At 45.0% G+C, this 26,794-nt stretch overlaps 1 protein-coding gene across 2 annotated transcripts in view; it reads right to left on the bottom strand.

Annotated features, from left to right (window-relative positions):
- The window catches only part of cibar1 (CBY1 interacting BAR domain containing 1), a 95,908-nt gene that overhangs the window by 37,891 nt on the left and 31,223 nt on the right, over positions 1 to 26,794 (bottom strand). The window lies entirely within an intron of this gene.

Raw genomic sequence — 26,794 nt, 5'->3', positions numbered from 1 at the left:
AAATTTCATGACAGCAACACATCTCAAAAAAGTTGGGACGGGGCAATAAGAGGCTGGAAAAGTTAAAGGTACAAAAAAGGAACAGCTGGAGGACCAAATTGCAACTCATTAGGCCAACTGGCAATAGGTCATTAACATGACTGGGTATAAAAAGAGCATCTTGGAGTGGCAGCGGCTCTCAGAAGTAAAGATGGGAAGAGGATCACCAATCCCCCTAATTCTGCGCCGCCAAATAGTGGAGCAATATCAGAAAGCAGTTCGACAGTGTAAAATTGCAAAGAGTTTGAACATATCATCATCTACAGTGCATAATATCATCAAAAGATTCAGAGAATCTGGAAGAATCTCTGTGCATAAGGGTCAAGGCCGGAAAACCATACTGGGTGCCCGTGATCTTCGGGCCCTTAGACAGCACTGCATCACATACAGGCATGCTTCTGTATTGGAAATCACAAAATGGGCTCAGGAATATTTCCAGAGAACATTATCTGTGAACACAATTCACCGTGCCATCCGCCGTTGCCAGCTAAAACTCTATAGTACAAAGAAGAAGCCGTATCTAAACATGATCCAGAAGCGCAGACGTCTTCTCTGGGCCAAGGCTCATTTAAAATGGACTGTGGCAAAGTGGAAAACTGTTCTGTGGTCAGACGAATCAAAATTTGAAGTTCTTTATGGAAATCAGGGACGCCGTGTCATTCGGACTAAAGAGGAGAAGGACGACCCAAGTTGTTATCAGCGCTCAGTTCAGAAGCCTGCATCTCTGATGGTATGGGGTTGCATTAGTGCGTGTGGCATGGGCAGCTTACACATCTGGAAAGACACCATCAATGCTGAAAGGTATATCCAGGTTCTAGAGCAACATATGCTCCCATCCAGACGACGTCTCTTTCAGGGAAGACCTTGCATTTTCCAACATGACAATGCCAAACCACATACTGCATCAATTACAGCATCATGACTGCGTAGAAGAAGGGTCCGGGTACTGAACTGGCCAGCCTGCAGTCCAGACCTTTCACCCATAGAAAACATTTGGCGCATCATAAAACGGAAGATACGACAAAAAAGACCTAAGACAGTTGAGCAACTAGAATCCTAGATTAGACAAGAATGGGTTAACATTCCTATCCCTAAACTTGAGCAACTTGTCTCCTCAGTCCCCAGACGTTTACAGACTGTTGTAAAGAGAAAAGGGGATGTCTCACAGTGGTAAACATGGCCTTGTCCCAACTTTTTTGAGATGTGTTGTTGTCATGAAATTTAAAATCACCTAATTTTTCTCTTTAAATGATACATTTTCTCAGTTTAAGCATTTGATATGGTCATCTATGTTCTATTCCGAATAAAATATGGAATTTTGAAACTTCCACATCATTGCATTCCGTTTTTATTTACAATTTGTACTTTGTCCCAACTTTTTTTGGAATTGGGGTTGTACAGTAGCTTAGAATTGGTGGCATGGTGGTGTAGTACTTAGCACTGTCACCTCACAGCAAGAAGGTTCTGGGTTCGAGCCTAGTGGCTGATGAGGGCCTTTCTGTGTGGAGTTTGCACGTTCTCCTCGTGTCTGTGTGGGTTTCTCCAACAGTCCAAAGACATGCGGTTAGGTTAACACTAGGGGTGTGCAAGAATATCGATACGGCGATATATCGCGATACTTTGTCTTCCGATTCAATATCGATACTCAAAATTTGAATATCGATATTTTTTCAAATAATAAAATCATGTTTCAGACGGGTTGTAAATCCAGTACAACTTCCGCACCTCCGCTCCGCGAGGTGTCGCTGTGCCGCTACCTCACTGCAAGGCACTCTTCGTCTTCTCTTTTTTCCCAGTGGTTGCAGTGAGGAAAAAAAACAGGCAAGCATGGCTGTTAACATAAACCTAGAGACGCCGCCGAACTTTAAGGCAGATGTTTGGAGGCACTTTGGATTCCAAAGGAAAGGAGAAAAAAAAAAAAAAAACAAAAACAGTGAGCCGGACAAAGAGAATGCACTTTGCAAAACCTGTTTTGCTCCAATTAAATTAAGATGCTCCAATTAAGATGCCCACTGCACTTTTCAATGTGTTTCAGACAGTGTGTTGTTCCTGCAAAATAAGCACAAGTTAAATGTTCTCTGGTATATGTTCTCAAGTTTACGAAGAACAAATTGATATTAGTGTTAGCACTGAAATGTATGTGCAGTCTGCAGTGCAAGTTTTAAGTTTTCATAAAACAATTTGATTCTGCTTGTTAAGCAGCACTGATGTGTCCATGCTTACAGAAAAGTTGAGAATACTAGCACAGAAATGGGAATTTTCTGTATGTTGTAGTGAAGCAACTCTTGGTTTTGCCAGCAGTGGAATAGAGACAAATATATGTCTGGCAAGAGTGTGTAGTTATGTATGTGAAATGTAATTTTACAGTGGTCAATAAATTCTGATTTTCTTCAGTGACACGGATATCATGATGTGGTTGAAATTTCTTGCAATATATCGATTATCGCAGAATCGCTGTACCGTGATATTATCGTTATTGTGAGCAAAATATCGCCATAGTATCGTATCGTGAGGTATCTGGTGATACCCAGCCCTAGTTAACACGGGGGCAGCCTTAGGCTGAGGTGCCCTTGAGTGAGGCACCTAATCCCGAACTGCTCCCCGGGTGCTGTTAGCATGGCTGCCCGCTGCTCTGGGCATGTGTGTGTGCGCTCATTGCTCACGTACGCTTCAGACGGGTTAAATGCAGAAAGAAATTTCACGAGTGTACGTGTGATGAATAAAGCTCTTCTTCTTCTTCTCAACTGAAGGCATATTTTCTAAAGATCTTTAATATGATACAAGTGAATAGATAATTATTGCCATCCTTCATAAAAATAACCAAAAATTTAATTATATAATGAGTAACATGAAACAAGTCATAACTGGGGATTAAACAAGAGTGTTTAACACTTTTTTTTTTGAACATCACAGCAACTAACATCTAGTCAGACTACACGTGGAAATAACACCACCTGCGAGGTTGAAAGTACTTCTAGAGGTACTCGAGATACTCCCTGGAGTGTAAACAATGAGCATGTGACCAATAAAAATCACCAACACATAACGACCGAATGAGTGACAGGTTTTTGACCAATCACAGTGCGCTTTAATCAGCTGAATGAAGATAATTTAAGGGCTGAAACAGACATGAAGGAGGCATGCTCAGAGCCCAGACCGTCCCGGAACACGTCGGATAGAGTTAGTAAGACAGGGTCGGTTTAAAAAATAAAAAAATAAAAAACAAATAAAATAAAAAGTGCCATCAGCCTGCAAGCGACTGGAGAGAGCTATGTTTCGGGCGGTGTGGTGTGTCGAGTTCCCGTGGCAAACATAATAGCGTCGTTAAACTCAGGGCTATTGCCCGTGGAGGTATTTTCACCCACAAAAAAAAAAAAAAAAGAAGACATTAATACAAAACAACTGACTTGGATGTCATCTGGGATTTTGAATGTTGGAATAATAATGTAGCTTAGAAGAAATTATATTTTTATGAAACTGATGACCAATTTTACTTGGTGATATTTAAGTCAACTGAGTTTCCTGAGACATTCTAGGTGTTGATGATGACGATAAGGAGACAGAAACTGAATTGAACGACATAAATACAACCCCAATTCCAAAATATAGCTGCAAGCAGCAATGCGGGGCCAAGCAGTGTGACCCAGCCTAAGTTGCCATGGCAACAGAAAGAACTGACCAGGCAGACAGTTAGTCTAAAGTTACTATGTACCAAGTTTGGGAGAAATTGGTCAAAAATTGAGGGAGGAGAAGGATTTTAATAGATTTTCACAAATTTCAAAATTTTGGAAAATCTACCTGGTGGAATATGACGCCATAGGGCGTGTTGGATTCGTTTTGACGGAAGGATTCCAGAGATAGTGGAATTTTGTTTCTGCCCAAAACGCATCATGAGATATGAGCCAAAAATCATTTTTCCTAGTTATAGCGCCCCCTAGCGGCCTATTTGGTCCAAATGTTTTGTTTTCCTTTGGGGTGGCGTGGGGCATAAAGCCACCAAGTTTCGTTAAGATACGCCAAAGGACGGCCGAGATATGAGCACACTTCCTGATTGGCGTCTGCGCATCCAAATTTGATTGGATGCCACGGCCAAACGCATAAGAAATTCTAAAAACCGGGTAAGTTTCTTGTGCAGCTTCGTCCATCCTTGCCAAGTACCAAGTTTGGGAAAAATTGGTCAAAAATTGAGGGAGGAGAAGCATTTTAATTGATTTTCACAAAATTCAAAATGGCGGAAAATCTACCAGGTGGAATATGACGAGACAGGGAGCGTTGGATTCGGACTGAAGGAACGATTCCAGCGATACTAAGCTTTTGACGATCAGACCTATGGTTCAAAAGTAACAAGCAGAAATGTACCTGCGACTTTGACCCGTTGGTGGCGCTAGAGAGTTTGATGTGGTGAGTTGAAATTTGGTGACAAGAACCTTGAGACAGCCTAGAATCAGTGTGCCAAATTTGAATACCTCTCGTCTGACGGTTCTATGGGTTGCCATAGAATTTCATTGATTTTAACAAAATTCAAAATGGCGGAAAATCCTCAAGGCAGAATATGACGTCATAGGGTGCGATAGATTCGTCTTGACCCAAGGATTCCAGAGATAGTGGAATTTTGTTTCTGCCCCAAACGCATCATGAGATATGAGCCAAAAGACATTTTTCCTAGTTATAGCGCCCCCTAGCAGCCAATTTGTGCCAATTTTTTTGTGTTCCTTCCGGGAGGGGTGGGGCATAATCTCACCAAGTTTCGTTAAGATACGCCAAAGGGCGGCTGAAATATGAGCACACTTCCTGTTTGGCGTCTGCGCAGCCAAATTTGATTGGCTGCCACGGCCAAACGCTTATGAAATTCTAAAATCCGGGTAAGTTTCTTGTGCAGCTTAGTCCACAGTTGCCATCTACCAAGTTTGGGAGAAATTGCTCAAAAATTGAGGGAGGAGAAGCATTTTAAGTGATTTTCACAAAATTCAAAATGGCGGGAAAACTATATGGGCGGAAAATGACGTCATGGGGTGCTTTGGATTCGTCTTGACCCAAGGATTCCAGGGATACCAAGTTTTTGAAAATCGGACCAACGGTTCAAAAGTTACAAGCAGAAATGTACCTGCAACTTTGACCTGCTGGTGGCGCTAGAGGGTTGGGGGTCGGGACCTAAAAATTGTTGTGGGGAATGCTGAGACTGTCTAGAATGTGTGTGCCAAATTTGAGCATTTTCCTACATACGGTTCTATGGGCTGCCATAGACATCCCTAAGGAGAAAGTTGAATTGTCTATAATAATAATAATAAATATAGCTGCAAGCAGCAATGCGGGGCCAAGCAGGGTGACCCAGCCTAAGTTGCCAAGGCAACAGAAAGAACTGACCAGGCAGACGGTCAGAGGCACGCACAGGAAGTATTTACAAGCAGAAATGTACCTCCAACCAGATGGGTAGAGGCATGCACGGCTTCACCGTCAAAATCGATTGACTGTGATGCCTGAAATTACTTCAAGTGTACTAGGTGTGTGTGTGTGTGTGTGTGTGTGTGCTAAGAGACAGCTGAGATATGAGCTCAATGATATATGATCCTAAATACATTTTGGAAAGTTATAGCGCCCCCTTATGGCCAATGTGCACCAAATGTGGTATGGGACCTTTTGGAGGGGTGGGGCATAATCCCACCAAGTTTGGTTAAGAAAGGTCAAAGGGCTGCCAAGATATGACCACACTTCCTGTTTCACATCTGCACGGCCAAATTTGATTGGCCGCCACGGCCAAACGCTTATGAAATTCGAAAAACCGGGTAAGTTTTATGTGCAGCTTAGTCCAAAGTTGCCATGTACCAAGTTTGGAAGGAATTGGTCAAAGATTGAGGGAGGAGAAGCATTTTAATTGATTTTCACAAATTTCAAAATGGCGGAAAATATACCAGGCGGAATATGACGCCATAGGGTGCGTTGGATTCGTGTTGTCCCAAGGAACCCATAGATACGTAGATTTTGACGATCAGAAGTACGGTTCAAAAGTAACAAGCAGAAATGTACCTGCAACTTTGACCTGTTGGTGGCGCTAGAGAGTTTGAGATGATTAGTTGAAATTTGCTGACAAGAACCTTGAGGCAGCCTAGAATCAGTGTGCCAAATTTGAAAACATCTAGTCAGACAGTTCTATGGGTTGCCATAGAATTTCATTGATTTTAACAAAATTCAAAATGGCGGAAAATCCTCAAGGCAGAATATGACGTCATAGGGTGCGATGGATTCGTTTTGACCCAAGGATTCCAGAGATAGTGGAATTTTGTTTCTACCCCAAACGCATCATGAGATATGAGCCAAAAGTCATTTTTCCTAGTTATAGCGCCCCCTAGCCGACAATTTGTTCCAATTTTTTTGTGTTCCTTCATGGAGGGGTGCGGCATAATCTCCCCAAGTTTCGTTAAGATACGCCAATGGGCGGCCGAAATATGAGCACACTTCCTGTTTGGCGTCTGCGCAGCCAATTTTGATTGGCTGCCACGGCCAAACGCTTATGAAATTCTAAAATCCGGGTAAGTTTCTTATGCAGCTTAGTCCACAGTTGCCTTCTACCAAGTTTGGGAGAAATTGGTCAAAAATTGAGGGAGGAGAAGCATTTTAAGTGATTTTCACAAAATTCAAAATGGCGGGAAAACTATATGGGCGGAAAATGACGTTATGGGGTGCTTTGGATTCGTCTTGACCCAAGGATTCCAGGGATATCAAGTTTTTGAAAATCGGACCAACGGTTCAAAAGTTACAAGCAGAAATGTACCTGCAACTTTGACCTGCTGGTGGCGCTAGGGGGTTTGGGGTGGGGACCTAAAAATTGTTGTGGGGAATGCTGAGACTGTCTCAAATGTGTGTGCCAAATTTGAGCATTTTCCTATGTGTGGCTCTATGGGCTGCCATTGACTTCCCATAGGAGAAGAAAGATGAATAATAATAATAAATATAGCTGCAAGCAGCAATGCGGGGCCAAGCAGTGTGACCCAGCCTAAGTTGCCATGGCAACAGAAAGAACTGACCAGGCAGACAGTTAGTCTAAAGTTACTATGTACCAAGTTTGGGAGAAATTGGTCAAAAATTGAGGGAGGAGAAGGATTTTAATAGATTTTCACAAATTTCAAAATTTTGGAAAATCTACCTGGTGGAATATGACGCCATAGGGCGTGTTGGATTCGTTTTGACGGAAGGATTCCAGAGATAGTGGAATTTTGTTTCTGCCCAAAACGCATCATGAGATATGAGCCAAAAATCATTTTTCCTAGTTATAGCGCCCCCTAGCGGCCTATTTGGTCCAAATGTTTTGTTTTCCTTTGGGGTGGCGTGGGGCATAAAGCCACCAAGTTTCGTTAAGATACGCCAAAGGACGGCCGAGATATGAGCACACTTCCTGATTGGCGTCTGCGCATCCAATTTTGATTGGATGCCACGGCCAAACGCATAAGAAATTCTAAAAACCGGGTAAGTTTCTTGTGCAGCTTCGTCCATCCTTGCCATGTACCAAGTTTGGGAAAAATTGGTCAAAAATTGAGGGAGGAGAAGCATTTTAATTGATTTTCACAAAATTCAAAATGGCGGAAAATCTACCAGGTGGAATATGACGAGAGAGGGAGCGTTGGATTCGGTCTGAAGGAAGGATTCCAGCGATACTAAGCTTTTGACGATCAGACCTATGGTTCAAAAGTAACAAGCAGAAATGTACCTGCGACTTTGACCCGTTGGTGGCGCTAGAGAGTTTGATGTGGTGAGTTGAAATTTGGTGACAAGAACCTTGAGACAGCCTAGAATCAGTGTGCCAAATTTGAATACCTCTCGTCTGACGGTTCTATGGGTTGCCATAGAATTTCATTGATTTTAACAAAATTCAAAATGGCGGAAAATCCTCAAGGCAGAATATGACGTCATAGGGTGCGATAGATTCGTCTTGACCCAAGGATTCCAGAGATAGTGGAATTTTGTTTCTGCCCCAAACGCATCATGAGATATGAGCCAAAAGTCATTTTTCCTAGTTATAGCGCCCCCTAGCAGCCAATTTGTTCCAATTTTTTTGTGTTCCTTCAGGGAGGGGTGGGGCATAATCTCACCAAGTTTCGTTAAGATACGCCAAAGGGCGGCCGAAATATGAGCACACTTCCTGTTTGGCGTCTGCGCAGCCAAATTTGATTGGCTGCCACGGTCAAACGCTTATGAAATTCTAAAATCCGGGTAAGTTTCTTGTGCAGCTTAGTCCACAGTTGCCATCTACCAAGTATGGGAGAAATTGTTCAAAAATTGAGGGAGGAGAAGCATTTTAAGTGATTTTCACAAAATTCAAAATGGCGGGAAAACTATATGGGCGGAAAATGACGTCATGGGGTGCTTTGGATTCGTCTTGACCCAAGGATTCCAGGCATACCAAGTTTTTGAAAATCGGACCAACGGTTCAAAAGTTACAAGCAGAAATGTACCTGCAACTTTGACCTGCTGGTGGCGCTAGAGGGTTGGGGGTGGGGACCTAAAAATTGTTGTGGGGAATGCTGAGAGTGTCTAAAATGTGTGTGCCAAATTTGAGCATTTTCCTATGTGTGGCTCTATGGGCTGCCATTGACTTCCCATAGGAGAAGAAAGTTGAATAATAAATATAGCTGCAAGCAGCAATGCGGGGCCAAGCAGGATGACCCAGCCTAAGTTGCCATGGCAACAGAAAGAACTGACCAGGCAGACGGTCATAGGCACGCACAGGAAGTGTTTACAAGCAGAAATGTACCTCCAACCAGATGGTTAGAGGCATGCACGGCTTCACCGTCAAATTCGATTGACTGTGATGGCTGAAATTACTTCAAGTGTACTAGGTGTGTGTGTGTGTGCTAAAAGACTGCTGAGATATGAGCTCAATTATATATGAGCCAAAACACATTTTGGAAAGTTATAGCGCCCCCTAATGGCCAAAGTGCACCAAATGTGGTATGGGCACTTATGGAGGGGTGGGGCATAATCCCACCAAGTTTGGTTAAGAAAGATCAAAGGGCTGCCGAGATATGAGCACACGTCCTGTTTCGCGTCTGCACATCCAAGTTTGATTGGCAGCCACGGCCAAACGCTTATGAAATTCGAAAAACCGGGTAAGTTTTTTGTGCAGCTTAGTGCAACGTTGCCATCTACCAAGTTTGGAAGGAATTGGTCAAAAATTGAGGGAGGAGAAGCATTTTAATTGATTTTCACATAATTCAAAATGGCGGAAAATATACAAGGCGGAATATGACGGCATAGGATGTGTTGGATTCGTTTTGACCCAAGGATTCCAGCGATACACAGATTTTGACGATCAGACATACGATTCAAAAGTAACAAGCAGAAATGTACATGCAACTTTGGCCTGTTGTTGGCGCTAGAGAGTTTGAGGTGGTGAGTTGAAATTTGCTGACAAGAACCTTGAGCCAGCCTAGAATCAGTGTGCCAAATTTGAAAACCTGTTGTCAGACGGTTCTATGGGTTTCCATAGAATTTCATTGATTTTAACAAAATTCAAAATGGCGGAAAATCCTCAAGGCAGAATATGACGTCATAGGGTGCGATAGATTCGTCTTGACCCAAGGATTCCATAGGCAGTGGAATTTTGTTTCTAGCCAAAACGCATCATGAGATATGAGCCAAAAGACATTTTTCCTAGTTATAGCGCCCCCTAGCAGCCAATTTGTTCCAAATTCTTTGGGGTCCTTCAGGGAGGGGTGGGGCATAAACCCACCAAGTTTCGTTAAGATACGCCAAAGGGCAGCCGAAATATGAGCACACTTCCTGTTTGGCGTCTGCGCCTCCAATTTTGATTGGCTGCCACGGCCAAACGCTTATGAAATTCTAAAAACCGGGTAAGTTTCTTGTGGAGCTTAGTCCAAAGTTGCCATCTACCAAGTTTGGGAGAAATTGGTCCAAAATTGAGGGAGGAGAAGCATTTTAATTGATTTTCACAAAATTCAAAATGGCGGGAAAACTATATGGGCGGAAAATGACGTCATGGGGTGCTTTGGATTCGTCTTGACCCAAGGATTCCAGGGATACCAAGTTTTTGAAAATCGGACCAATGGTTCAAAAGTTACAAGCAGAAATGTACCTGCAACTTTGACCTGCTGGTGGCGCTAGAGGGTTGGGGGTGGGGACCTAAAAATTGTTGTGGGGAATGCTGAGACTGTCTAGAATGTGTGCGCCAAATTTGAGCATTTTCCTATGTGTGGTTCTATGGGCTGCCATTGACATCCCATAGGAGAAGAAAGTTGAATAATAATAATAATAATAATAATAATAAGAAAACCGACAAACTCATTAGGGGCCTTCGCCAGCTTCGCTGCTTGGCCCCTAATAATAACTATAAGAAAACCTACAAACACATTAGGGGCCTTCGCCAGCTTCGCTGCTTGGCCCCTAAATATAGCTGCAAGCAGCAATGCGGGGCCAAGCAGTGTGACCCAGCCTAAGTTGCCATGGCAACAGAAAGAACTGACCAGGCAGACGGTCATAGGCACGCACAGGAAGTGTTTACAAGCAGAAATGTACCTCCAACCAGATTGTTAGAGGCATACACGGCTTCACCGTCAAATTCGATTGACTGTGATGGCTGAAATTACTTCAAGTGTACTAGGTGTGTGTGTGTGTGTGTGTGTGTGTGTGTGTGTGTGTGTGTGTGTGCTAAAAGACTGCTGAGATATGAGCTCAATGATATATGAGCCAAAACACATTTTGGAAAGTTATAGCGCCCCCTAATGGCCAATGTGCACCAAATGTGGTATGGGCCCTTATGGAGGGGTGGGGCATAATCCCACCAAGTTTGGTTAAGAATGGTCAAAGGGCCGCCGAGATATGAGCACACTTCCTGTTTCGCATCTGCACAGCCAAATTTGATTGGCTGCCACGGCCAAACGCTTATGAAATTCAAAAAACCGGGTAAGTTTTATGTGCAGCTTAGTCCAAAGTTGCCATATACCAAGTTTGGAACGAATTGGCCAAAAATTGAAGGAGGAGAAGCATTTTAATTGATTTTCACAAAATTCAAAATGGCGGAAAATATACAAGGCGGAATATGACGACATAGGATGCGTTGGATTCGTTTTGACCCAAGGATTCCAGCGATACACAGATTTTGACGATCAGACATACGGTTCAAAAGTAACAAGCAGAAATGTACATGCAACTTTGGCCTGTTGTTGGCGCTAGAGAGTTTGAGGTGGTGAGTTGAAATTTGCTGACAAGAACCTTGAGCCAGCCTAGAATCAGTGTGCCAAATTTGAAAACCTGTCGTCAGACGGTTCTATGGGTTGCCATAGAATTTCATTGATTTTAACAAAATTCAAAATGGCGGAAAATCCTCAAGGCAGAATATGACGTCATAGGGTGCGATAGATTCGTCTTGACCCAAGGATTCCATAGGCAGTGGAATTTTGTTTCTAGCCAAAACGCATCATGAGATATGAGCCAAAAGACATTTTTCCTAGTTATAGCGCCCCCTAGCAGCCAATTTGTTCCAAATTCTTTGGGGTCCTTCATGGAGGGATGGGGCATAAACCCACCAAGTTTCGTTAAGATACACCAAAGGGCGGCCGAAATATGAGCACACTTCCTGTTTGGCGTCTGCGCCTCCAATTTTGATTGGCTGCCACGGCCAAACGCTTATGAAATTCTAAAAACCGGGTAAGTTTCTTGTGGAGCTTAGTGGAAAGTTGCCATCTACCAAGTTTGGGAGAAATTGGTCCAAAATTGAGGGAGGAGAAGCATTTTAATTGATTTTCACAAAATTCAAAATGGCGGGAAAACTATATGGGCGGAAAATGACGTCATGGGGTGCTTTGGATTCGTCTTGACCCAAGGATTCCAGGGATACCAAGCTTTTGAAAATCGGACCAACGGTTCAAAAGTTACAACCAGAAATGTACCTGCAACTTTGACCTGCTGGTGGCGCTAGAGGGTTGGGGGTGGGGACCTAAAAATTGTTCTGGGGAATGCTGAGACTGTCTAGAATGTGTGTGCCAAATTTGAGCATTTTCCTATGTGTGGTTCTATGGGCTGCCATTGACATCCCATAGGAGAAGAAAGTTGAATAATAATAATAATAATAAGAAAACCGACAAACTCATTAGGGGCCTTCGCCAGCTTCGCTGCTTGGCCCCTAATAATAATAATAATAATAAGAAGAAGAAGAAAACCGACAAACTCATTAGGGGCCTTCGCCAGCTTCGCTGCTTGGCCCCTAAATATAGCTGCAAGCAGCAATGCGGGGCCAAGCAGTGTGACCCAGCCTAAGTTGCCATGGCAACAGAAAGAACTGACCAGGCAGACAGTTAGTCTAAACTTACTATGTACCAAGTTTGGGAGAAATTGGTCAAAAATTGAGGGAGGAGAAGGATTTTAATAGATTTTCACAAATTTCAAAATTTTGGAAAATCTACCTGGTGGAATATGACGCCATAGGGCGTGTTGGATTCGTCTTGACCCAAGGATTCCAGAGATAGTGGAATTTTGTTTCTGCCCCAAACGCATCATGAGATATGAGCCAAAAGTCATTTTTCCTAGTTATAGCGCCCCCTAGCAGCCAATTTGTTCCAATTTTTTTGTGTTCCTTCAGGGAGGGGTGGGGCATAATCTCACCAAGTTTCGTTAAGATATGCCAAAGGGCGGCCGAAATATGAGCACACTTCCTGTTTGGCGTCTGCGCAGCCAAATTTGATTGGCTGCCACGGCCAAACGCTTATGAAATTCTAAAATCCGGGTAAGTTTCTTGTGCAGCTTAGTCCACAGTTGCCATCTACCAAGTTTGGGAGAAATTGGTCAAAAATTGAGGGAGGAGAAGCATTTTAAGTGATTTTCACAAAATTCAAAATGGCGGAAAATCTACCAGGTGGAATATGACGAGAGAGGGAGCGTTGGATTCGGTCTGAAGGAAGGATTCCAGCGATACTAAGCTTTTGACGATCAGACCTATGGTTCAAAAGTAACAAGCAGAAATGTACCTGCGACTTTGACCCGTTGGTGGCGCTAGAGAGCTTGATGTGGTGAGTTGAAATTTGGTCACAAGAACCTTGAGACAGGCTAGAATCAGTGTGCCAAATTTGAATACCTCTCGTCAGACGGTTCTATGGGTTGCCATAGAATTTCATTGATTTTAACAAAATTCAAAATGGCGGAAAATCCTCAAGGCAGAATATGACGTCATAGGGTGCGATAGATTCGTCTTGACCCAAGGATTCCAGAGATAGTGGAATTTTGTTTCTGGCCCAAACGCATCATGAGATATGAGCCAAAAGTCATTTTTCCTAGTTATAGCGCCCCCTAGCAGCCAATTTGTTCCAATTTTTTTGTCTTCCTTCAGGGAGGGGTGGGGCATAATCTCACCAAGTTTCGTTAAGATACGCCAAAGGGCGGCCGAAATATGAGCACACTTCCTGTTTGGCGTCTGCGCAGCCAAATTTGATTGGCTGCCACGGCCAAACGCTAATGAAATTCTAAAATCCGGGTAAGTTTCTTGTGCAGCTTAGTCCACAGTTGCCATCTACCAAGTTTGGGAGAAATTGGTCAAAAATTGAGGGAGGAGAAGCATTTTAAGTGATTTTCACAAAATTCAAAATGGCGGGAAAACTATATGGGCGGAAAATGACGTCATGGGGTGCTTTGGATTCGTCTTGACCCAAGGATTCCAGGGATACCAAGTTTTTGAAAATCGGACCAACGGTTCAAAAGTTACAAGCAGAAATGTACCTGCAACTTTGACCTGCTGGTGGCGCTAGAGGGTTGGGGGTCGGGACCTAAAAATTGTTGTGGGGAATGCTGAGACTGTCTAGAATGTGTGTGCCAAATTTGAGCATTTTCCTACATACGGTTCTATGGGCTGCCATAGACATCCCTAAGGAGAAAGTTGAATTGTCTATAATAAATATAGCTGCAAGCAGCAATGCGGGGCCAAGCAGTGTGACCCAGCCTAAGTTGCCATGGCAACAGAAAGAACTGACCAGGCAGACGGTCAGAGGCACGCACAGGAAGTGTTTACAAGCAGAAATGTACCTCCAACCAGATGGTTAGAGGCATGCACGGCTTCACCGTCAAATTCGATTGACTGTGATGGCTGAAATTACTTCAAGTGTACTAGGTGTGTGTGTGTGTGTGCTAAAAGACTGCTGAGATATGAGCTCAATTATATATGAGCCAAAACACATTTTGGAAAGTTATAGCGCCCCCTAATGGCCAAAGTGCACCAAATGTGGTATGGGCACTTATGGAGGGGTGGGGCATAATCCCACCAAGTTTGGTTAAGAAAGATCAAAGGGCTGCCGAGATATGAGCACACGTCCTGTTTCGCGTCTGCACATCCAAGTTTGATTGGCAGCCACGGCCAAACGCTTATGAAATTCGAAAAACCGGGTAAGTTTTTTGTGCAGCTTAGTGCAACGTTGCCATCTACCAAGTTTGGAAGGAATTGGTAAAAAATTGAGGGAGGAGAAGCATTTTAATTGATTTTCACATAATTCAAAATGGCGGAAAATATACAAGGCGGAATATGACGGCATAGGATGCGTTGGATTCGTTTTGACCCAAGGATTCCAGCGATACACAGATTTTGACGATCAGACATACGGTTCAAAAGTAACAAGCAGAAATGTACATGCAACTTTGGCCTGTTGTTGGCGCTAGAGAGTTTGAGGTGGTGAGTTGAAATTTGCTGACAAGAACCTTGAGCCAGCCTAGAATCAGTGTGCCAAATTTGAAAACCTGTCGTCAGACGGTTCTATGGGTTTCCATAGAATTTCATTGATTTTAACAAAATTCAAAATGGCGGAAAATCCTCAAGGCAGAATATGACGTCATAGGGTGCGATAGATTCGTCTTGACCCAAGGATTCCATAGGCAGTGGAATTTTGTTTCTAGCCAAAACGCATCATGAGATATGAGCCAAAAGACATTTTTCCTAGTTATAGCGCCCCCTAGCAGCCAATTTGTTCCAAATTCTTTGGGGTCCTTCATGGAGGGGTGGGGCATAAACCCACCAAGTTTCGTTAAGATACGCCAAAGGCCGGCCGAAATATGAGCACACTTCCTGTTTGGCGTCTGCGCCTCCAATTTTGATTGGCTGCCACGGCCAAACGCTTATGAAATTCTAAAAACCGGGTAAGTTTCTTGTGGAGCTTAGTCCAAAGTTGCCATCTACCAAGTTTGGGAGAAATTGGTCCAAAATTGAGGGAGGAGAAGCATTTTAATTGATTTTCACAAAATTCAAAATGGCGGGAAAACTATATGGGCGGAAAATGACGTCATGGGGTGCTTTGGATTCGTCTTGACCCAAGGATTCCAGGGATACCAAGTTTTTGAAAATCGGACCAACGGTTCAAAAGTTACAAGCAGAAATGTACCTGCAACTTTGACCTGCTGGTGGCGCTAGAGGGTTGGGGGTGGGGACCTAAAAATTGTTGTGGGGAATGCTGAGACTGTCTAGAATGTGTGTGCCAAATTTGAGCATTTTCCTATGTATGGTTCTATGGGCTGCCATTGACATCCCATAGGAGAAGAAAGTTGAATAATAATAATAATAATAATAATAATAAGAAAACCGACAAACTCATTAGGGGCCTTCGCCAGCTTCGCTGCTTGGCCCCTAATAATAATAAGAAAACCTACAAACACATTAGGGGCCTTCGCCAGCTTCGCTGCTTGGCCCCTAATAAATATAGCTGCAAGCAGCAATGTGGGGGCCAAGCAGGATATGACGCCATAGGGAGCGTTGGATTCGTTTTGACCGAAGGATTCCAGCGATACTAAGATTTTGACGATCAGACGTACGGTTCAAAAGTAACAAGCAGAAATGTACTTCCATCTTTGACCTGTTGGTGGCAGTAGCTGCCTTGAGGATTTTCGTAGCAGTCACAGTTGCTGGAGCTGAGCTGCACTGTTTGAATGTGTGACTTGCCATGAAGCTACAAGCCTGTGTCTCTCTGAGAGGGAGCAGCCCCTCCCTCCCGTGTGTGTGTGTGTGTGTGTGTGAGAGCGAGCAGCCCCTCCCCCACCCGCGCACTGCGAGCAGAGAGACAGAGAAGCACACAAAAAGGGCAGTTTTTCCTCAGGGGGGACCCCCCAAACAACGGGGATTTACACGAAAACGGAAGGAGATAGTCACAAAATTCTTTCACAATGAGTGCCACAAGGGTCTCCTGAACACACTGATGTAATTTTTTTGTCTGTAATGTAAAAAATGAGGACATTAGAGCGAGTTAAAAACGAGTGACTTTTCTGCCACGTTTATAATGGGAGTCTATGGGGAAGCGCGCCTGTCCTCTCCTTACTTTCAGGCTTCTCATTCAAAAACTCTAAATCCTATCATGTAGCTAGACACATTGTGTGAATCAGGACAAGTGTGGCTACTACTTTTGAGAAAATTGTGTGTGTAGAGTGAGAAATGTGGCTGAAATCACAGTTTAAAGGAGAAAGTTTGAGCTTTTTTTTCAGGCTGTCTACACTCTAAATTCCTGAGCTCCACTGGTGTGTAACGCAATAGACATCCATTATAAAGCCTGATTTTTGTCCAGGCACCCACACAGAGTTTGAGCTGGGACTGATCCAAAAGTAGAGACCCTAGCAAAAAAGTTGAATGGCAGATCCACAGAGGAGAAGTTTTCCTACGTTTTGAAGTTTGAATCATGTCTCTAGGTCAAAGCATGCCATAGCAGTGGAGGATTGAAAAAGTGGCTTTTTTAAAATTAATTCCATAGAAAATGAATGGGAAATTTTGGACGATATTTTTTCCTAGTTATAGCGCCCCCTAGTGGCCAATTTGTTCCAAAATTTTTTTGGACCTTTTTGGAGGGGTGGGGCATCATGCCACCAAGTATTGTTAAGATACGCCAAAGGGCGGCCGAGATATGAGCACACTTCCTGTTTCGCGTCTGCACAGCCAATTTTGATTGGCTGCCACGGCCAAACCCTTATGAAATTCAAAACATCGGGTAAAGGCCTTGTGCAGTTTAGTCCAAAGTTGCTATGTACCAAGTTTGGGGGAAATTGGTCAAAAATTGAGGGAGGAGAAGCATTTTAATTGATTTTCAAAAAATTCAAAATGGCGGAAAATCTACCGGGTGGAATATGACGCCATAGGGCATGTTGGATTCGTTTTGACCGAAGGATTCCACAGATACTAAGAGTTTGACAATCAGCCGTACGGTTCAAAAGTAACAAGCAGAAATGTACTTTCAACTTTGACCTGTTGGTGGCACTAGAGAGCTTGAGTTGGCGAGTTGAAATTTGCTGACAAGGACCTTGAGGCAGCCTAGAATCAGTGTGCCAAATTTCACAACCTCTCGTCAGACGGTTCTATGGGCTGCCATAGAATTTCATTGATTTTAACAAAATTCAAAATGGCGGAAAATCCTCAAGGCAGTATATGACATCATAGGGTGCAATGGATTCGACTTGACCCAAGGATTCCAGCGATAGTGGAATTTTGTTTCTACCCAAAACGCATCATGAGATATGAGCCAAAAGTCATTTTTCCTAGTTATAGTGCCACCTAGCGGCCAATTTGTTCCAAATTTTTTGTGGGCGTTTGGAAAGGGGTGGGGCATAATCCCACCAAGTTTCGTCAAGAGAGCCAAAAGGGCCGCCGAGATATGAGCGCACTTCCTGTTTTGCATCTGCGCAGCCGATTTTGATTGGCTGCCACGGCCAAACGCTTATGAAATTCAAAATACTGGGTATAACTTTTGTGCAGGTTGGTCCAATTATGCTATTTTCCATGTTTGGGAGAAATTGGTCAAAAATTGACGGAGGAGTAGCATTTTAATTGATTTTCACAAAATTCAAAATGGCGGGAAAACTATATGGGCGGAAAATGACGTCATGGGGTGCTTTGGATTCGTCTTGGCCCAAGGATTACAGGGATACCAAGTTTTTGAAAATCGGACCAACGGTTCAAAAGTTACAAGCAGAAATGTACCTGCAACTTTGACCTGTTGGTGGCGCTAGAAGGTTTGAGGCAGAGGCCTGAAATTTGCTGAGAGGAATGTTGAGACTGTCTAGAATCAGTCTGCCAAATTTCACAACTTTTTACCAGACGGTTCTATGGGCTGCCATAGACTTGCAGAGGCGGAAGTGGACTGAATAATAATAATAAGAAACAATAGAATCACTATGGGTGCCTTCGCAGCTTCGCTGCTTGGCCCCCAATAATAAGAAAACCGACAAACTCATTAGGGGCCTTCGCCAGCTTCGCTGCTTGGCCCCTAAAAAGTTGGGATAAAGTACAAATTGTAAATAAAAACGGAATGCAATGATGTAGAAGTTTCAAAATTCCATATTTTATTCAGAATAGAACATAGATGACATATCAAATGTTTAAACTGAGAAAATGTATCATTTAAAGAGAAAAATTAGGTGATTTTAAATTTCATGACAACAAAACATCTCAAAAAAGTTGGGACAAGGCCATGTTTACCACTGTGAGACATCCCCTTTTCTCTTTACAACAGTCTGTAAACGTCTGGGGACTGAGGAGACAAGATGCTCAAGTTTAGGGATAGGAATGTTAACCCATTCTTGTCTAATGTAGGATTCTAGTTGCTCAACTGTCTTAGGTCTTTTTTGTCGTATCTTGCGTTTTATGATGCGCCAAATGTTTTCTATGGGTGAAAGATCTGGACTGCAGGCTGGCCAGTTCAGTACCCGGACCCTTCTTCTACACAGCCATGATGCTGTAATTGATGCAGTATGTGGTTTGGCATTGTCATGTTGGAAAATGCAAGGTCTTCCCTGAAAGAGACGTCGTCTGGATGGGAGCATATGTTGCTCTAGAACCTGGATATACCTTTCAGCATCGATGGTGTCTTTCCAGATGTGTAAGCTGCCCACGCCACACGCACTAATGCAACCCCATACCATCAGAGATGCAGGCTTCTGAACTGAGCGCTGATAACAACTTGGGTCGTCCTTCTCCTCTTTAGTTCGAATGACACGGCGTCCCTGATTTCCATAAAGAACTTCAAATTTTGATTCGTCTGACCACAGAACAGTTTTCCACTTTGCCACAGTCCATTTTAAATGAGCCTTGGCCCAGAGAAGACGTCTGCGCTTCTGGATCATGTTTAGATACGGCTTCTTCTTTGAACTATAGAGTTTTAGCTGGCAACGGCAGATGGCACGGTGAATTGTGTTCACAGATAATGTTCTCTGGAAATATTCCTGAGCCCATTTTGTGACTTCCAATACAGAAGCATGCCTGTATGTGATGCAGTGCCGTCTAAGGGCCCAAAGATCACGGGCACCCAGTATGGTTTTCCGGCCAGAATTAGGGGGATTGGTGATCCTCTTCCCATCTTTACTTCTGAGAGCCGCTGCCACTCCAAGATGCTCTTTTTATACCCAGTCATGTTAATGACCTATTGCCAATTGACCTAATGAGTTGCAATTTGGTCCTCCAGCTGTTCCTTTTTTGTACCTTTAACTTTTCCAGCCTCTTATTGCCCCTGTCCCAACTTTTTTGAGATGTGTTGCTGTCATGAAATTTCAAATGAGCCAATATTTGGCATGAAATTTCAAAACGTCTCACTTTCGACATTTGATATGTTGTCTATGTTCTATTGTGAATACAATATCAGTTTTTGAGGTTTGTAAATTATTGCATTCCGTTTTTATTTACAATTTGTACTTTGTCCCAACTTTTTTGGAATCGGGGTTGTAAATATAAAAAGAGCAGTGCAAAAACCACTAATAAAGCGGTCACAACCTTTGAATGTGTATTAGTGGTGATATTTCTTGTAAAGTTAGACATAACCTCCCCAACCTATCCTCCGCCCGGTAGACCACATACCTTAAGTTGTGATATGGGGATGGACATTTGACCTCACAGTAATTTTGACCTGGTGAAATTACACTACCGTTCAAAAGTTTGGGGTCACCCAGACAATTTTGTGTTTTCCATGAAAAGTCACACTTTTATTTCCCACCATAAGTTGTAAAATGAATAGAAAATATAGTCGAGACATTTTTCTGGCCATTTTGAGCATTTAATCGACCCCACAAATGTGATGCTCCAGAAACTCAATCTGCTCAAAGGAAGGTCAGTTTTATAGCTTCTCTAAAGAGCTCAACTGTTTTCAGCTGTGCTAACATGATTGTACAAGGGTTTTCTAATCATCCATTAGCCTTCTGAGGCAATGAGCAAACACATTGTACCATTAGAACACTGGAGTGAGAGTTGCTGGAAATGGGCCTCTATACACCTATGGAGATATTGCACCAAAAACCAGACATTTGCAGCTAGAATAGTCATTTACCACATTAGCAATGTATAGAGTGTATTTCTGATTAGTTTAAAGTGATCTTCATTGAAAAGAACAGTGCTTTTCTTTCAAAAATAAGGACATTTCAAAGTGACCCCAAACTTCTGAACGGTAGTGTACTTGTATTAGCCTTGGAGATATTGTGTTCACAAGGGTTTCGGACAGACACTTGACCTCACAGTGACCTTGACCTTAGATTTTGAGATCAAAAGGTCTAATCAGTTCATGTTTGTCCCAAAGCGCACAAATGGTGAAATTCCTTTCAATAGCCTTCGAGATATCGCGTTCACAAGGTTTCGGGATGGACGGACGCACAGACAGACAACCCGAAAACATAATGCCTCCTGCACCTTAAGGTGGCGGAGGCATAAAAATACAAGCCCCACGAAAACCTGACTGAACCCCTGGGCTTTTAGCTGCTAACTAACGGTATGACGTCATTCTGTACTCGGTTCTAAATCGACAGGAGGTTCAGACTCCTTCAGTGTTGTTTGTTCCCAGACTCTTCTCATTTGTAAATCAAGTTTTGTGTTGAAGTAAAAGCTAAAGGGAGTCCTCATAGCTCTTTTTGAATAACTCCATGCTAAAATTACCTTCAGTAAGCTCAAACTAAAGAGGTTTATTTTAGCTGGATGGTACACAGGGGGCCGAAAACCAAGCCTTTCTTATTAGAGGCTGGAGTGGAGCCCAAATTTTATATGTAATGGAGAGGCCTAGGTGTATCTGTACAAATATTTGAATTGTACCAATTTGGTTGGTATAAACCTGTATTAGTCCACTTTGATAAATTGGTAACTAAGAAAAAAAAATGCATTGCATTACATTATATACTGGGGCGGCACGGTGGTGTAGTGGTTAGCGCTGTCGCCTCACAGCAGGAAGGTCCAGGTTCGAGCCCCGTGGCCGGCGAGGGCCTTTCTGTGCGGAGTTTGCATGTTCTCCCCGTGTCCGCGTGGGTTTCCTCCGGGTGCTCCGGTTTTCCCCACAGTCCAAAGACATGCAGGTTAGGTTAACTGGTGACTCTAAATTGAGCGTAGGTGTGAATGTGAGTGTGAATGGTTGTCTGTGTCTATGTGTCAGCCCTGTGATGACCTGGCGACTTGTCCAGGGTGTACCCCGCCTTTCGCCCGTAGTCAGCTGGGATAGGCTCCAGCTTGCCTGCGACCCTGTAGAACAGGATAAAGCGGCTAGAGATAATGAGATGAGAAAAATCCTACAATGTGATTTCCTGGATTCTTTCCCCCCATTCTGTCTCTCATAGTTGAAGTGTACCTATGATTAGGGCTGCACGATATCAGAAAAATATGCGATATTCGATAACATGACTGAATATCTCGATATCAATATGTATCATGATAATTAAATATATAATGTTTTTCTTACCTCTACTCACCGTTCTGCCCTGTATCTAGCATTTAAAAAAACACCCAATGCATCGCTTCCATTCCAACATGATTTTTTATTGGAAAAACATGGCTACACCTGCAATGGTGTCCATCAATCCTTTAAATCTCTTAACTTTTGTGAGCGCAGCAGAAAATGTCTTAAGTTGAAGTAAACAAAAAACTGAAAACTACATTACATTAACATAAAGCATTCAAAATGGCAATTTCAGCGGCTCCCGGGAGATGAAGGTGAGCGACACAGATTCACCATAAACTCAAACACAATCTGTTAATAACACATGCGGGTGAGAGAGCAGTGGGGTGTGTGTGTGTGTGTGTGTGTGTGTGTGTGAGAGAGAGAGAGTGAGAGCGGTAGTGTGTGTGAGTGAGTGAGCGGTTGTGTGTGAGAGAGAGGGAGTGAGAGCGGTAGTGTGTGTGTGTGTGTGTGTGTGTGTGTGTGTGAGAGAGAGAGAGAGTGAGAGCGGTAGTGTGTGTGAGTGAGTGGTAGTGTGTGAGTGAGAGAGTGAGAGCGGTAGTGTGTGAGTGAGCGAGCGGTAGTGTGTGTGTGTGTGTGTGTGAGAGAGAGTGAGAGCGGTAGTGTGTGAGTGAGCGAGCGGTAGTGTGTGTGTGTGTGTGTGAGAGAGAGAGAGAGTGAGAGCGGTAGTGTGTGTGAGTGAGCGAGCGGTAGTGTGTGTGTGTGTGTGTGTGTGTGTGAGTGAGTGAGTGAGAGAGAGAGTGAGAGCGGTAGTGTGTGTGAGTGAGTGGTAGTGTGTGAGTGAGAGAGTGAGAGCGGTAGTGTGTGAGTGAGCGAGCGGTAGTGTGTGTGTGTGTGTGTGTGTGTGTGAGAGAGAGTGAGAGCGGTAGTGTGTGAGTGAGCGAGCGGTAGTGTGTGTGTGTGTGTGTGTGTGTGAGAGAGAGTGAGAGCGGTAGTGTGTGTGAGTGAGCGAGCGGTAGTGTGTGTGTGTGAGAGAGAGAGTGAGAGCGGTAGTGTGTGTGAGTGAGCGAGCGGTAGTGTGTGTGTGTGTGTGTGTGTGTGAGTGAGTGAGTGAGTGAGTGAGTGAGTGAGAGAGAGTGAGAGCGGTAGTGTGTGTGAGTGAGCGAGCGGTAGTGTGTGTGTGTGTGTGTGTGTGTGTGTGTGTGTGTGTGTGTGAGTGAGAGAGAGTGTGAGAGCGGTAGTGTGTGTGTGTGTGTGTGAGAGAGAGAGAGAGTGAGAGCGGGAGTGTGTGTGAGTGAGCGAGCGGTAGTGTGTGTGTGTGTGTGTGTGTGTGTGTGTGTGTGTGAGTGAGAGAGAGTGTGAGAGCGGTAGTGTGTGTGTGTGTGTGTGTGTGAGTGAGAGAGAGAGAGCGGTAGTGTGTGTGTGTGTGTGTGTGTGTGTGTGTGAGTGAGAGAGAGAGAGCGGTAGTGTGTGTGTGTGTGTTTGTGAGAGAGAGAGCGGTAGTGTGTGTGAGTGAGCGAGTGGTAGTGTGTGAGTGAGCGAGCGGTAGTGTGTGTATGTGTGTGTGAGTGAGAGAGAGAGTGAGAGCGGTAGTGTGTGTGAGTGAGTGGTAGTGTGTGAGTGAGCGAGCGGTAGTGTGTGTGTGTGTGTGTGTGTGTGTGTGAGAGAGAGAGTGAGAGCGGTAGTGTGTGTGTGTGTGTGTGTGTGTGTGTGTGTGTGAGTGAGTGAGAGCGGGAGTGTGTGTGAGTGAGAGAGAGAGAGAGTGAGAGCGGTAGTGTGTGTGAGTGAGTGGTAGTGTGTGAGTGAGCGAGCGGAAGTGTGTGTGTGTGTGTGTGTGTGTGTGTGTGAGAGAGAGAGTGAGAGCGGTAGTGTGTGTGTGTGTGTGTGTGTGTGTGAGTGAGTGAGAGCGGGAGTGTGTGTGAGTGAGTGAGTGGTAGTGTGTGAGAGAGAGAGTGAGAGCGGTAGTGTGTGTGAGTGAGTGGTAGTGTGTGAGTGAGAGAGTGAGAGCGGTAGTGTGTGTGAGTGAGTGAGTGGTAGTGTGTGAGTGAGAGAGTGAGAGCGGTAGTGTGTGTGTGTGTGAGAGAGAGAGTGAGAGCGGTAGTGTGTGTGAGTGAGCGAGCGGTAGTGTGTGTGTGTGTGTGTGTGTGTGTGTGTGTGTGTGTGTGAGAGAGTGAGCGAGAGGTAGTGTGTGTGTGTGTGTGTGTGTGTGTGAGTGAGAGAGAGAGAGCGGTAGTGTGTGTGTGTGTGTGTGTGTGTGTGTGTGTGTGTGTGTGTGTGTGTGTGAGAGAGAGAGAGCGGTAGTGTGTGTGTGTGTGTGAGAGAGAGAGAGCGGTAGTGTGTGTGTGTGTGTGTGTGTGTGTGTGTGTGTGTGAGAGAGAGAGAGCGGTAGTGTGTGTGTGTGTGTGTGTGTGTGTGTGTGTGTGAGTGAGAGAGAGAGAGCGGTAGTGTGTGTGTGTGTGTGTGTGTGTGTGTGTGTGTGTGTGTGTGAGTGAGTGAGAGTGAGAGCGGTAGTGTGTGTGAGTGAGTGAGTGGTAGTGTGTGAGAGAGAGAGTGAGAGCGGTAGTGTGTGTGAGTGAGTGGTAGTGTGTGAGTGAGAGAGAGAGTGAGAGCGGTAGTGTGTGTGAGTGAGTGGTAGTGTGTGAGTGAGAGAGTGAGAGCGGTAGTGTGTGTGAGTGAGTGAGTGGTAGTGTGTGAGTGAGAGAGTGAGAGCGGTAGTGTGTGTGTGTGTGAGAGAGAGAGTGAGAGCGGTAGTGTGTGTGAGTGAGCGAGCGGTAGTGTGTGTGTGTGTGTGTGTGTGTGAGAGTGAGCGAGCGGTAGTGTGTGTGTGTGTGTGTGTGTGTGAGTGAGAGAGAGAGAGCGGTAGTGTGTGTGTGTGTGTGTGTGTGAGTGAGTGAGAGTGAGAGCGGTAGTGTGTGTGAGTGAGAGAGTGAGAGCGGTAGTGTGTGAGTGAGCGAGCGGTAGTGTGTGAGTGAGCGAGCGGTAGTGTGTGAGTGAGCGAGCGGTAGTGTGTGAGTGAGCGAGCGGTAGTGTGTGAGTGAGCGAGCGGTAGTGTGTGTGTGTGTGTGTGTGAGAGAGAGAGAGTGAGAGCGGTAGTGTGTGTGAGTGAGCGAGCGGTAGTGTGTGTGTGTGTGTGTGTGTGTGTGTGTGAGTGAGAGAGAGTGTGAGAGCGGTAGTGTGTGTGTGTGTGTGTGTGTGTGTGTGAGAGAGAGAGTGAGAGCGGTAGTGTGTGTGAGTGAGCGAGCGGTAGTGTGTGTGTGTGTGTGTGAGTGAGTGAGAGTGGTAGTGTGTGTGAGTGAGCGAGCGGTAGTGTGTGTGTGTGTGAGAGAGAGAGTGAGAGCGGGAGTGTGTGTGAGTGAGCGAGCGGTAGTGTGTGTGTGTGAGAGAGAGAGAGTGAGAGCGGTAGTGTGTGTGAGTGAGCGAGCGGTAGTGTGTGTGTGTGTGTGTGTGAGTGAGTGAGTGAGAGTGGTAGTGTGTGTGAGTGAGCGAGCGGTAGTGTGTGTGTGTGTGTGAGAGAGAGAGTGAGAGCGGTAGTGTGTGTGAGTGAGCGAGCGGTAGTGTGTGTGTGTGAGTGAGTGAGTGAGAGTGGTAGTGTGTGTGAGTGAGCGAGCGGTAGTGTGTGTGAGTGAGAGAGAGTGAGTGAGAGCGGTAGTGTGTGAGTGAGCGAGCAGTAGTGTGTGTGTGTGTGTGTGTGTGAGAGAGAGAGTGAGAGCGGTAGTGTGTGTGAGTGAGTGGTAGTGTGTGAGTGAGAGAGTGAGAGCGGTAGTGTGTGAGAGTGAGCGAGTGGTTGTGTGTGTGTGTGTGTGTGTGTGTGTGTGTGTGTGTGAGAGAGAGAGAGAGAGAGAGAGAGAGAGAGAGAGAGAGAGAGAGAGGTAGTGTGTGAGAGTGAGCGAGTGGTAGTGTGTGTGTGTGTGTGTGTGTGAGAGTGTGAGTGAGAGAGAGAGAGAGAGCGGTAGTGTGTGAGTGAGCGAGCGGTAGTGTGTGTGAGTGAGCGAGCGGTAGTGTGTGTGTGTGTGTGAGAGTGTGAGTGAGAGAGAGAGAGAGAGCGGTAGTGTGTGAGTGAGCGAGCGGTAGTGTGTGAGTGAGAGAGAGAGAGAGCGGTAGTGTGTGAGTGAGCGAGCGGTAGTGTGTGAGTGAGAGAGAGAGAGAGCGGTAGTGTGTGAGTGAGCGAGTGGTAGTGTGTGTGAGTGAGAGAGAGAGAGAGTGAGAGCGGTAGTGTGTGAGTGAGCGAGCGGTAGTGTGTGTGTGTGTGTGTGTGTGAGAGAGAGAGTGAGAGCGGTAGTGTGTGTGAGTGAGCGAACGGTAGTGTGTGTGTGTGTGTGTGAGTGAGTGAGAGTGGTAGTGTGTGTGAGTGAGCGAGCGGTAGTGTGTGTGTGTGTGAGAGAGAGAGTGAGAGCGGTAGTGTGTGTGAGTGAGCGAGCGGTAGTGTGTGTGTGTGAGAGAGAGAGAGTGAGAGCGGTAGTGTGTGTGAGTGAGCGAGCGGTAGTGTGTGTGTGTGTGTGTGTGTGTGTGAGTGAGTGAGTGAGAGTGGTAGTGTGTGTGAGTGAGCGAGCGGTAGTGTGTGTGTGTGTGTGAGAGAGAGAGTGAGAGCGGTAGTGTGTGTGAGTGAGCGAGCGGTAGTGTGTGTGTGTGTGTGTGTGTGAGTGAGTGAGTGAGAGTGGTAGTGTGTGTGAGTGAGCGAGCGGTAGTGTGTGTGAGTGAGAGAGAGAGAGTGAGAGCGGTAGTGTGTGAGTGAGCGAGCAGTAGTGTGTGTGTGTGTGTGTGTGTGAGAGAGAGAGTGAGAGCGGTAGTGTGTGTGAGTGAGTGGTAGTGTGTGAGTGAGAGAGTGAGAGCGGTAGTGTGTGTGAGTGAGTGGTAGTGTGTGAGTGAGAGAGTGAGAGCGGTAGTGTGTGAGAGTGAGCGAGTGGTTGTGTGTGTGTGTGTGTGTGTGTGTGTGTGTGTGTGTGTGTGAGAGAGAGAGAGAGAGAGAGAGAGAGAGAGAGAGAGGTAGTGTGTGAGAGTGAGCGAGTGGTAGTGTGTGTGTGTGTGTGTGTGTGTGTGTGTGTGTGTGAGAGTGTGAGTGAGAGAGAGAGAGAGAGCGGTAGTGTGTGAGTGAGCGAGCGGTAGTGTGTGTGAGTGAGCGAGCGGTAGTGTGTGTGAGTGTGTGAGAGTGTGAGTGA

Source organism: Neoarius graeffei, chromosome 22 (genome assembly GCF_027579695.1).
Source record: "Neoarius graeffei isolate fNeoGra1 chromosome 22, fNeoGra1.pri, whole genome shotgun sequence".
Taxonomy (NCBI): domain Eukaryota; kingdom Metazoa; phylum Chordata; class Actinopteri; order Siluriformes; family Ariidae; genus Neoarius; species Neoarius graeffei.
This window is presented reverse-complemented; position numbering and strand designations above follow the sequence as displayed.